Source organism: Peromyscus eremicus, chromosome 13 (genome assembly GCF_949786415.1).
Source record: "Peromyscus eremicus chromosome 13, PerEre_H2_v1, whole genome shotgun sequence".
Classification (NCBI taxonomy): Eukaryota; Metazoa; Chordata; class Mammalia; order Rodentia; family Cricetidae; genus Peromyscus; species Peromyscus eremicus.
In genome coordinates, this window is record NC_081429.1 from 21,155,716 (window position 1) to 21,167,827 (window position 12,112).

The 12,112-nt window shown below is 43.9% G+C and overlaps 1 protein-coding gene across 2 annotated transcripts in view; it reads right to left on the reverse strand.

The window, feature by feature from the left end:
• Ankrd12 (ankyrin repeat domain 12) overlaps positions 1-9,386 on the reverse strand; it is a 103,705-nt gene extending 94,319 nt beyond the window's left edge. For both annotated transcript variants that reach the window (XM_059278612.1, XM_059278611.1), the window contains exon 1: positions 9,199-9,386. The gene's annotated coding sequence lies outside the window, so the exon portion shown is untranslated. The remainder of the gene's footprint in view (positions 1-9,198) is intronic.
• Between the last annotated feature and the right edge of the window lie 2,726 nt (positions 9,387-12,112).

Genomic DNA, 12,112 nt, shown 5'->3' on the forward strand with positions numbered 1-12,112 from the left:
AAGTGAACTCAGTAATATAAAAGCTCTAATACACATTAGAGTATTATTTCCTAAAGTTCTTATAACTCCTAAAAATCTGAGTAAGGGGGAACAAAGAGGAAAAATGACTAAAGGATATGAAGGGTTAATTCACAAATATATTATTCCCCCATATATTAGCTAATATCCAAATTCATAGAACTAGAGTCAAATACCTTCTACAACAACACAGATTAAAGCCTTAAAAAGTACAGTGAGGGGCCAGTGGGGTAGACCGCTTGGAAAGGGCACTTGCTGCCAGGCCTGAGGGACTGAGTTAGACCCCTGGAATCTACAGGGACTGACTCCTATGAGATGTTCTCTGATCACCACACAGATACCACATGCCAAAAAAAAAAAAAAAAAAAAGTATTTTTAAAAAGTAGCATGAAAGTGGTAATATGATTTTAACACAAATCTAAGTTGATGTAAATCCCCATATAAGTAGGTATTTATTTTGAATAGCAATCTGTAGAACACAAGCACACACGCCGGAGAATGAAGAGCCATAGTTTCCTTCTTCACAACCAAGGACAGCATGAGTAAGCCGAGATGCTACCAAGCAACCTTTTGTTTACCTTTCCTAACATGAAGACAAACAGAACTTAGTAAAAAGCCTCTTTTTTCGTCCTATTCAACTGCATCTTAAACAGCATTCCAGTATGTTTCATCTGGAATGTGTTTTATAGTCATGGAAGATGGGGATAACGTCTGAAGATTAAATAATCCCTACTGATGGTCACCTCAGCTATTTAAAATACTTGTCCTTCCTTCTTTTCTATTCTTTTAGGTTTATTTATACTTCTCATTCATAAGTGAATTTCAAAGCAGTCTAAAAAAGCAGTCTAAGTTTACTCCAGTAATTTTAACATAGATTCCATCCATGGTTCCATCAAGTTAGCTGACAAATCTTTTTTGCCACACATAATTGTGAAAATCAAATAGCTTAGATGCGAAATTTACCTTGTAAACTCAAACCACAGTAACTTTTTTTTTTTTTTTTGGGGTTTGGGAGAGGAGATTGTGTCTCACTATGTAGCCTAGGCTAGCCTGGAGCTCACTAGTAAACTAGGCTGACCTCAAACTGCCTGTGTCTGCCTCCTGGCAAACCACTGTAACTTTCAAGGCATTCTTTTATCTTGAGTCAATATAGTTACTCTAGGCAGAAAAGAGAATCACATATGGTTTCTGTTCTCTATTAGAAGATAGACACTAGTCATGGTAATGCAATCCTATTATCCCACATCACCACAAGTTCAAGGGCCATCTGTCAACAAGTCGAGTTCCAGGTCAGCCTGGACTACATGGCCGGATCCTATCTCAAAAGACCAAAAAATAAAATGAAATAAAATACAATGAAGATTGGAGGCAGAAAGCAGGCAAATTCTCACATAGGCAAATAATCTGAAAAACTATGACATGCACTTAGAAGTTTCAATAAAGTAGTTAGGAAAATTATCTGCTGCCAGTATTATTTGTGATAATTATTCCAATTGTAGCCCAAATACATACTGATAAGCAGAATGGCAAACTACTACATATTTTTAACCAACTTCAGTACAATAAACAGCTGTTAGAGGCCCTGGCTATGGAAAATACTGTAAGAGGGGTGTGTGTGTGTGTGTGTGTGTGTGTGTGTGTGTGTGTGTGCGCGCGTCCATGCAACAAGTCCAGAAGATGGTGTTGGTTACCCTGGAGCTGAAGTTACAGGTAGTCATAACTCACCTGAGGGGATGTTGGGAACTGAACTCAGGTCCTCTGGAAAAACTGAAAGTGCTCTTAACCCCTGGGCAATCTCTCCAGCAGCTCAGACAAAACAATTTTCATATTCTAAAATTTTAAAAAACAAGTAACTTCTACGCTATAATTTATTTTATAATTTACCTTGTGTACTTAAGTTCTGTGTCTCAATTAAACTTTTTAGGGACTGAAGTAAAAGTTTGAATTTGGCAGGCTTCTGGAAGTCCTCACTAGTATGAAATAAGAAAACCTACTCTTGGGTGCTATTTTTTTTTTTTTTTTTTGCCTCTGCCTCCTGAGTTCTGGAATTAAAGGCACCTGCCACCACCACCAAACAGATGCTATTTTCTAACCTGGACAAACGCAAATTTCCCTTCACTGGATCTAGACCTTTATAAAGTGCTACATGAGTTCAGCATGCTTTTTTCCCCTTTTGTGATTAGTGCATCTCTCTTCTTAAATATTTATTTTTGGGGCACACATGTGCAACAGTATGTACATGGAGGTCAGAAGACAACGTTCAAAAGTCAGCTCTCTCCTTCCACCATGTGGTGCCGAAGATCTAACTGAAATCCTCATACTTGGTGGCAAGCGGCTAATCATGGGCTGGAGATGTAACTCAGAGATACAGTGCTTGACCAGCATGTCTAAGGCCATGAGAGCTATCTCCAGCAATGAAAGGGGGTGGGGGAAATGGAGAACAACCCACATATGCATCTTACAAAAACAAAACAAAGCAAAAACCCTATTGGCTTATTTTCCAGTATTCTTATAAAATACTTACTTTCATTTTCCTTTCTGGCGACCCAGGTGGTGGAACAATTGGTCCTCAAGCATTTTTCATGAAGTCTAAGATTTAATAAATATTACCTCTTCAAAAACAGCTAACCACTCTTAACTAAAGAGAGACCAGCCGGGCGGTGGTGGTGCGTGCCTTTAATCCCAGCACTCGGGAAGCAGAGCCAGGTGGACCTCTGTGAGTTCAAGGCCAGCCTGGTCTACAGAGCAAGATCCAGGACAGGCACCAAAGCTACACAGAGAAACCCTGTCTCGAAAAACCAAAAAAAAAAAAAAATAAATTAAAAAAAAAATAAAAAATAAAAAAACAAAAACAAAAACAAAAAAGAGACCACAGAGAAATGGCTAAGACACACGTGGAGGCTGTTACTACTTAGCTTGTGAACATCTACTATCTCCTAACTATCCATAGTGTCAGCTTAATTTGCCGTACTAGAACACTGTTTTATAGGCTTATGAAATGTTGACTTAAACCTTGAACAAAGACTCTCACAAGGCACTCAACAAATGTGATCATCCTGGAACTCACTCTATAGACCAGGCTGGCCTCCAACTCACAGAGATCCCCCTGCTTCTGCCTCCCGTGCTGGCATTAAAGGCCACCATCCCTTGGCTGATAATCAATGCTTTTAATACTTTTTATGTTCAAAGTTAAAAATACTCTGATAATCTGGGCATCACTCTAACATCAATTTATTGATATGGATCTCTGTGAGTTCAAGGCCAGCCTGGTCTACAGAATGAGTTCCAGGTCAGCCAGGGCTTCATAAGACTATCTTGTCTCAAAAGAGAAAAAAAGGAGAGAGAGAGAGAGAGAGAGAGAGAGAGAGAGAGAGAGAGAGAGCGCAAACAAACATATACAAAGTTAGGACATATTCTGTATATTTATTCAGGGTCTCCCTCTAACCCAAGCTGACCTTTAACTCATGTTGTGGCTAGGTTGGCTTAGAGTTTGGGGTGATCCTTCTACCTCAGCCTCCTAAATGCTGGGATTACAGGCATGAGCCACCACAGCATTTTTTATAGACTTTAGAATCACTAGATGACAAAAAAAAATCAACTATTCAAAACTGAGTTTATACAGGAAATTTATTTCCTGCTACTGCCATATCTGGAAACCAGCAATAGACAAATTAACATCACTATTATGATACTTTCACTATTGCTTTTAAAAAGCCATTGTCTGCTAAGGAAACAAATTATGCATGCATGAGCATATAACAAGAATGTTTTTAAACGCTGTATGAAGCAACTTTATATTCTCTAGGAGAAATTGGAGGGCTAAAGCAATATTTAGAGTGTTCATAAGCCGCTTTACCAAGATTAGAACTAAGTGGGGATTGGAAAAAAATGTATCTACAAGGAATTATAATCCCCAAAATAGCAGGTGCAGAACATAATAAAGCTGGGGCTGAGCAAAACCTAGGGACTGAAGCATCTTGTTACACTTGAGAAGTACATTTTCTTTAAGTAGTGTCATCTACTTTGTATAAAAGTTCCCAGTATACAATGTGCTTCCTGTTGTTCTCTCGTTTGCTCCACCCATTAACTGTGGAGACTATGCAGAAAATTATTATTATTAATTATTAGTATTATTGGTGACAGTGATGGTGCTGACTGAACAGGGCCTCCCACATTCCAAGCAGGTACTCTACAGCCCCAGGAAATTATTTTTGGTAAATGAAGAATGCAAGAATTCTGAAACATGATTTGTCAGAAAAAATAAGTGACAAAGAAGTTAAATCTAGACCTTCTCAGTTACAGTTCAAGGTCTTTTTCCTTCTACTTCATAAAGCTACTCCTAAATAAAGAACAAATTAGCATCTCACAGCAAGAAACTTCTAGACAAATCACTAAGGCAGACAACTCTAAGTCATGTACCTTCTTACCAAGCTTTTACCTTTTCATTTGAAAAATGAAGAACGTGGATTAGAAAACGTGAATTCACTTCTAGTTCTAAGACTAACTCTCCAAATCTGACATGGGTATACAAATACATGTTCTTAGCAATAAATTCCCAATCAGAAAGACAATTCTGAAGCAACCTACTGCAAGTACAGGGAAATTCTACCTAACTGAGGCTATTCCATGTCCTTGAGTGTATATGCTGGAGTAGTTTAAACTTCCTACAATGATAGAGCTGACTGATCTCCTTAACCATTCTCTCTTTTCAGACTGAAACTAACGTTCTTCATGAAAACTGGAACTGGCAGAACAAGCCTATAATCTGAACTACTTGGGAGGCTGAGACATGAACAGAATGTCTGTCTAGTCAATTTAACAGGGCCCAATCTGGAAACAAAACATTACGAAGGGCTTGGGTATTGTGTTTCCTTCCCGGCATCCACATCGGGTGGCTCACAACCACCTGTAACCCCAGCACCAGGGGATCAATACCTCTGTCCTCTGCAGACACCCTGCACATCTGTACATGCCTACACAGACACATAAATAAACATAAACTTTTAAGGGGCTGGAAAGATGGTTCAGTGGTTAAGAACAATGGCTACTTTTCCAGAAGACCTTTGATCAATTCGCAGCACCCATGTGGCAGCTCACAGATGTCTGTAACTCCAGTTCCAAGGCTTCTGACACTCTCACACTGACATACACACAGGCGGCAAAACATCAATGCACATAAAATAACAATAAATTATATATCAAAAAATAATCAACATTTTAAAGGGAGGTGGCAGAACAGGGGCTGAGATGTAACTCAGTTGAGTGCTTGGGGGGGGGGTATAGTATACAAGAGGACCCTTCAAGGACATTCTGAATTATATTGTGAATTTTTTTTTTTCCGAGACAGGGTTTCTCTGTGTAGTTTTGGTGCCTGTCCTGGATCTCACTCTGTAGACCAGGCTGGCCTCAAACTCACAGAGATCCACCTGGCTCTGCCTCCCAAGTGCTGGGACTAAAGGTGAATACCACCACTGCCCCGTCTATACTATGAATTTGAAGCCAGCCTCAGAGAGAGACTGACTCAAAAAATTTTTTTGGGTAACCCAGATTCAGAAGGACAAACATGGTATGTACTCACTCATACGTGGATACTAGATATAAAGCAAAGGACTACCAGACTGCAACCCACAGATCCAGGAAGGCTACCTAGCAGGGGGGACCTTACAATGACTGTGGCTTATAATAAGTTTTGGTTTTACACAATCACTGGGCATGCTTTAGTGAAACATTTCACTATTAGGATAAGAATTTGTACCATATCAAGCTGATGAAAGAATATGCTGGCTGTACTTTCAGGAGGGGAAGCTACAATCTTTTTAGATTATGGATTAGCCTATAGAAAAATGTCTGCCGTAAATCAAACAGTGAAGGCGAAGATGAATAGGAATCTCAGTTACACAACTTAAGTAAAACACAGCTCTCTGAACAGATGAAGATAGGTCTCTTCTGTGTCAGAATCTAATCAACATTTATATGTATAATTCAGCTATCATTTAGCTTAAAAGGACTTATTGGGAAATGTCATTTATACTATTTTCTACAGAGAAAATATTTAACTGTTTAAAATAACCCTGGACTTTTAAATTATAACCTGTTTTTATGTTCAAAAAAATTAAATTAAATTAAAAAAAAAAAGAAAAATTAACTGTGGAGTGTGGTGGCACACCTTTAATCCCAGCACTTGGAAGGCAGAGGTAGGTGATCTCTGAGTTCACAGCCAGCCAGGTCTACAGAGCAGCCAGAGCTACACAGAGAAACCCTGTCTCGAAAATCCAAAAAGAAAAAAAAGAAAGAAAGAAAGAAAAATTAACTACTAATCAGCTAAAGGAAAACCTCAAACTTAAAATCCCTTTCAAATACCCCAACTGACTACCATCTCTCCACTCAACTTCAGAAGCTGTCAGTCCCTTCCCAATAACCTCTATGGGCAAAGGAGGGCAACAGGACGGTATTTTATGAAAGGGTCTGATGTATCTCAGGCTGCCCTAGAACTCACCATGTAGGTTAGAATGTTTTGGTGGTGGTGGTGGATGTATTTATGTATGCATATACACACAAATGCATGTGTGGAATGCATGTACGGAGGCCACGGGTCAACACCTTCAACTGCTTTCCACCTTATTTTTTTTTTTTTTTTTTTTTTTTTGAGGCAGCATCTCTCACTGAACCTGAAATCTGTCAATCTGGCTTGCTGGCAAGCCCCAGGGACTCTCCTCCTTGCCTCTGCTTCCCCAGTGGGAAAATTACAGGTGTGCCACAGCTCCCAACCTTCACACCACTGCTGGCCATCTCAACTACGGTTCTCGTGTTCACGCTTTGATGATAGCCCCATCTCTAACCCAACCTTGAACGGCTCCTCCTCCTCCCTCCCTCTACCTCCTGAGTGCTGGGTGTCAGACACGGTAGGTGTGGAATAGTAAGCCTGGTTCATTTGATGCTGGGGATAAAATCCACAGCTTCCAACACGGTAGGCAAGCACTCTGCTAACCAAGCTACATCTCCCAGCAACATTGTAATCTTGAGAAAATCATCTTCTTTTCCACTTTACTCCTCTTGTTTCCATATGAAGTTTAGACATTATTTTTTCCTGGATATCAAAAAACCAATACCAAAGCTGTGGGGTGGTGTCGCAGGATTTCATTCTAGTTCTTGGGAGGCAGAGGCAGGCTGATCTCTATACAAACTCAAGGCCAGCCTGGTCTAAAGAATGAGTTCCAGAACAGCCAAAGCTACACCGAGAAACCCTGTCTTGAAAATCAAAAAAGGAGAAAAGAAAAAAAAAAAAAAAAGGAACCAATGAACCAATAAATACCAAGACTACAAAACATTTTCAGCCACTGGGCTCTTTCACTATTGTTCTCTTAACTCCTCCTCAGACAGACTCCACAGACTTCATAGGATGCATACCCAGAGATTCTCACTGTTTGAACTCTGCTTAGCCCGTAAACTATGTTAACTTTAAAATACAAAAACTGTAAGAAATGAGAAAAGCTTCCAACCTTTACTTCTAATACTCCTTCTACAAATACACTTAACCCTCTGGTTTCTCTTCCAGAAAACTTGGCCAGTCTCCAAAACAGAACACCTAGTTGAACAGTTAAGTGTGTCGTAAGTCAAACTTGTAGAGAACATTCGAAATTTGATGAGCGCGGTCTATCAAGCATAAAGAATTCTTAAGTAGTCAAGCCTTTCTCCCTCTATAAACTCCAGGAGAAGCTTTTCGTATTTTTATATATTTTTGCTTCTGACACAAATGAAAGCTCTCTCAAAAGGTTCACAGTGGGCAAAGTGTAAAGGTACCTGCCACTAAAAGAAGGGCCTGAGCGTGGGACCCACATAGCGCAAGACAAGAACCAACTCCAGGAAGTTGTCTCTGACCTCCACACCCACACATCTAAACAAATGTATTAAAATACTAAATGTTCTACTGAAATGTTCTTAAAGGGCAATATAACGTCTTCATCCTTACATCGGCGATTCTAACGAATTTTGCTTTTAAACCACTTGGCACCAACAGATCATATATTGCCAGTTCTGAAATAATCTCCAGGAAAGCCTTTGTGTAAAGATTGATGAAATTGAAAAAGATCAGTAACCAAGATTTTTAACGGCCTACTTGGGCATATGCTTTTAATGAATAGATGACTTACTCGAATAGCTCGTCTTCCTTTATAATTGACTCAGACCATTTCAGAATAAGAGGAAACACATGACTGAGAAAGCAGGTTCATCTCAACCACAGAATTAGTGGTAATCCCAAATCCAGATCGCTGGATTTGCAACATACTTCAACCCCAGTTCAAGGGGTGTCCAGCGGAAATGACAGCCCCTACAACCACATTGCTTCAAATGCTTCCTACGTGCTCAACTAGTGCAATACTGTTCACTTCCATCCTCAACGATTCTCACTGTGATTATTAAAACAGCTGTCAGCTGGGTTTCGGTGACCTCTTTGTACAACCGTTTATTGAACGCTTTGGATCCTGAAGGATGCGTCACCCCACATTACTCCTCAAAATCAGATCTAAGATTCCAACGTGCTCTAAGGGTCTCTGGACATCATTCCAACCGGAACTGGCACGAACTGAGACCTGATAGCCCAGCGTCGCAAGGGCAGGTCGCACTGGCATTTATTTAGGACAGAACCGGCTCCGCGAGCCGCAGGTCTTTCGCTTTCACGCACCTCTCCCGGGACCACCGCGCCTCCTACGCCCCGGCCCGCACCGTGTCTCCGACATCCGCGCACGCAGCGCGCCTGGCACCGGGAGCGCGCGGCGGCAGGGCGCGCCCCCGCGATGCCGTCCGTCCCGGTGCGCTGGCGGCGCCCTCCCCGGCCGCGCCATGTTCCGGTAAAGCCGCGGCCGGGGCGCTCGCGCCAGCCGCCGCCCCGAGCGTCGCCCAGCGGCAGCCCCACCTGCGCCGCGACCCGTCAGGATGCCGGGCGGGGCGGCCACCAACGGCCTGTCACGGTCCGGTCGGCCGCGTCGCGGGCTGGGCCGGACCGGGCCCGGCGGCGCGTGGCGGCTGGGCGCGGCTGGCAGAGGCGCAACCCCCTACCTGACGTCCGGGGAGGAGACGGGGCACAGAACTGAGGGTCTCCTCCCTGGTGCCCGGGACAGACTCGAAACCGCGCCCTCCTTCCTCCCCGCTGGTCGCCACGCCCCCCTGGCCCGCACGGACCCGAGGCTCGGCGGGCGCAGAAGGCTTCAGCCCCTGAACGAGGGCCTCCGGGTGGCCGCCGCTGCCGGTGTCTCCGTCGCCGCTGCAACAGCCCCTAATGCCGCCGGGGCCAGGCTTGAAAACATCTCCGGTCTTGGTCGGTCTCTCACCACAGCCTCCTTGCTCCCGGACAGCGTTCTCCGCGATTGGCTGCGGCGCGAGCACGTGACCCCGGCGGACACGTGACTCCGGCAGGCACGGGACGGGCGGCGTGACCGCCGTGCCCCGCCCCCGACGCGCCCGGCCCTTGGCTCTCCCGAAGAGCGGAGCGCGCGGCGGCGGCGGCGGCGGCGGCGGCGGCGGCGGCGGCGGCGGCGGCGGCGGCGGCGGCGGGTGGCGTCCGTGCGGAGCGAAGCCGTGCGGAGCGGAGGGGGCCGGAAGTCCTGGGCCTCCCGGGCCAGCCGCGCCCGAGGAGCTGTGGGAGCCGGGTGGGAGTGGAACGCCGCCCTCGCGCCGGCGCCGGAGCCGGCACCGCGGCCGCCGCCGGTGCCACCCGAGATGTGCAAAGGCGCGTTGGTGCCGGTGCTCGGCGGAGGAGACGCACATATTTTTGCTGGGTTTGAGTTGGGACCGCAGACCCGCCGGAGACCGGGAGGGGTTTGCTGGCGGTGGGCGCCCCGGGCCGGCGGGAGGGCACCTCGGCGGTGTGGGGCGGGTCCGCCTTGGCGTCCGAGCCGCAGTGCGCGCGGACAAGAGCTGCTTCCCGGCCGGGCGCACCCAGTCCCTAAAGCACCGGAATGAGCACTGGTTGCAAAGAATGAGGCATTACGTCCGGTCCTAGCCGCACGATCCCGTGACCTTTTTGAACAGAAACGTCAATAAATTGGTCCACATGTGACCCTGTGTCTCATGGGGTGTGTGAGGAAATTTTACCATCTCACTAGCTGCTTGTACTCAGACTTCCTCTGAAGGCTTTTATCTACAGCGGTTAGCCTGCAACCGTTGTGCCTTAACCACCCAAGTTACAACTCCACAGGAAACCATCCTCTCCCTCATCGTTAACTGTGGCCTCCTTCAGTATCCGTTAGTACCTTAATGAGAAGTTTAAGACTGTCATAGTAAGCTGAATATTCTGACATGACTTTTGGACTTGACAGGGACATAAATCTGCATAAAAAATTAGGATTTTTCTCCCCTAGGTAACTCACACATTAAAAAAAATTCAGTATGAACAGTAAGTAGGAAAGCACTTGGCTATTGGAATGTAAAGTTTAACTTGGATATGGGTGACAGCAAACAAAAAGTTGTTTTTAGGTCAACAGGCTCTTGGGTTGAGGGAAATACTCTTATGAACCTCGCGGAGAAATCTAGGTTATGTGTGTACTGGGGATGGAACCTAGGACCTTGGCTATGCTAAGTAAGCACTCTACAGTGGTATATGAAGAGCTATATTTCCGGCAAAAACTTAACTTTTTAAAGACATAATTTAAACCCTAAATCATAATTACAACCAGTTGGTCTGTCTATAGGCAGAGCTAGAGAGATGGCTTAGAAGTTAAGAGCACTTACTGTTATTTTGGAGTACCTGGGTTCAGTTGTCCCCAGCACCCACATGACCATAAACCATATGCAACTTCAGTTCCAGGGTATCCAATGCCCTTTTCTGGCTCTGGTGAGTACCAGACACAGAGGCAAAACTCTCATCCACATAAGATAAAATAAAGCTCTTGGGTTTATTTGTTTTTCTTTTTAGACAGAGTCTCACTAAGTAGCTGTCTAACGTGGACTTGGCGATATAGACCAGGCTGTCCTCAAACTCAGATGCAACCTGCCTCTGCCTCCTGAGTGCCTATTACTCAGTGCCTATTACAGTGCCTGTAAGGCCACTGACTGATAAATCCTGAAGCAATCTGATTATTCCATTAATTAAAGCATTTCTTTCTGAGTTTTCAAACATACTGTATATTACCTCCTTTTTGAATTGAATGTAATAGTTTTATTCATACAAACGTGCTGTCCACATTCACCCATCTTCAAAATGCATCATACTAACCAACTCCATCAATTAATTCTTGTATGTTTTCAGTGTTAAAAATATAGCCAAAGATGGTGAAACCCTGCCTCAAAACAACAACCAAAAATACACAGTTAAAGGCCAGGTGTGGTGGCAGGTGCACACCTTTGGTGCCAGCAGCACTCAGGAGACAGGCACAAGGCAGGTCTCTGAGTTTCAAGCCAGTCTGGTCTACACAGTGAGATCCTGCATCTAACTAACTAAAGAAAAGATTATAGTCAAAGATTCACATCAAATTGTTTTAACTTTCCTTCTTACCAGCAATGCTTTTACTGTAATCATAAACTTGGGCGGCAGTGGGCTACATACAACCAGGGTAACAGAATGGGAACCTGCCTCAAAGAACACAGATAAACATAAATCAAATGCTTTCAGAGAAAACTCTCCTACTCCTATTACTAGTAGTGGGGCCTTACCAGTTAGAAAACACGGTAACAACTATATGCCTAATATTAAAATGTTTAAAGGAGTCTGGTCTACAAAGTGATATCAGGACAGACACCAAAACTACACAGAGAAACCTTGTCTCAGGAAAAAAAAAAAAATGTTTAAAGGAAATACTGACATAAGGCTTATAAGAAGAAAATGGTAACATAAAATTTGGTTGTGTCCAGAGATGGGAAAGAAAAATGTATTTGAAGTTTTGCAGAACTTTGACTTCACGATGACCCAATACTGATAGACATGACCAGACAGTTTAAAATGGGTGACCCTAGAGTAACTTGATTAAGTCATAATAACAGCAGTCTTCACAGGTAGGCTAACGTGGTGTTTCTGTTATTTTGACATAATACTTAACAGCTACAAGTTGCTAGATTACTACCAAGATGTACAGGTGGGAATAAAACAATAGTCTACAGC